The sequence below is a fragment of the Chiloscyllium plagiosum genome, chromosome 11 (assembly GCF_004010195.1).
Source record: "Chiloscyllium plagiosum isolate BGI_BamShark_2017 chromosome 11, ASM401019v2, whole genome shotgun sequence".
Lineage (NCBI taxonomy): Eukaryota > Metazoa > Chordata > Chondrichthyes > Orectolobiformes > Hemiscylliidae > Chiloscyllium > Chiloscyllium plagiosum.
The window spans coordinates 81,195,400-81,196,798 of record NC_057720.1 but is presented as its reverse complement, the minus strand read 5'-3'; positions in this window follow the sequence as shown (position 1 = coordinate 81,196,798).

Below are 1,399 nucleotides of genomic sequence, written 5' to 3'. Positions count from 1 at the left end.
CTGTACTCAATACTCTGACCAATAAAGGAAAGCATACCAAACGCCTTCTTCACTCTCACATCTACCTGCGACTCCACTTTCAAGGAGCTATGAAAATGGAATCCAAGGTCTCTTTGTTCAGCAACACTCCCCAGGACTTTTCCATAAAGTGTATAAGTCCTGCTAAGATTTGCTTTCTTAAAATGCAGCACCTGGAATTTATCTGAATTCAACTCCATTACTTCATACCGTTTCTTTAATCATGTTTTGTTAGTTTATCAGAATGTCCAACTGTGTTCGTCAGAATTACCTCACTCCAGCTATACAATAAACCAATAGTGTTGGTTCCCATTGTCGTTCTACTTCTGCCACTATGAGTTTTTTTAAAATTCTACTTAATATTATTCGACTGTCACTATTAGGTATTCTACTGCCACCTGTGCTACAATGATCTTCCATCCCAGACTAATCTCTCATGATTAGATATTTCGCGACCCCATCTATCACAATGTTTTCCTGTCCCAAGCTGAATCTCCAACCACTGATTAGATATTTAATGTCGTATCCTGCTACAAGCGTCTCAAGCAGGCTGAATCTACTAGCAATTTATTATTTAAAGTCATGTCCTAAGTATTTATAGTCACGACTTGACCCAACCTGTCATGGTGATAGTTAGTAGGCCACCCTGACGTTACTAACTATTATTATCTCAGCTTGCCACAGGAACCTTTCAGCCTCAATCTGATTCTGCTAATTGGTGTAGGAGCATTCCACTATTCTCATCCCATCTTGCCACAGCGGCCCCATTTGCCCCAGTGACATTTTGACGAGTGTAGAGTTCCACACACCCCTTGTAACAGATCACTAGTAGTTGCCATGCTTTTACCCTTCCCATGCTTTCATGCTCTGTATTTTCTGTACAGTGTTCTGATATTTCATCAGACATTTTCTTTATCTTCATTCACTTTTCAGTAGCGGGTCCTTATCCACGTGTGCTCGAGCTTCTCAAGTATTTGGCTAAATAGTCCTGAAATATTTGATGACTCATAGCTTTACCACACGTTCGAACAGTGAATTCCAAACAAACAACACTCTCAGAGTGAAAGCGTTCTTCCTATATCTCGTCTGAACATCATCTCCCTTATGTTTAACGGAGATCCCTCGTTGTTAACTCTTCTCAGAAGATGTTTATTGCTATCACACATACCGATCCCCTTAATGTGCACCTTAATCTCTTCCTCACTCAGTCTTCTCCGCTCTGAGTTAAAGAACCTGAGATGAGCTCTTCTATTTTCGCCATGGCGATAGTGTTATGCTGGAAAAGTACAGCAGGTCAGGCAGCATCTGAAGAGCGGGAGAATCGACATTTCTGGCATAAGTCTTTCATCATGAATGAGTCGTGTGGGTGGGGACTGAGAGA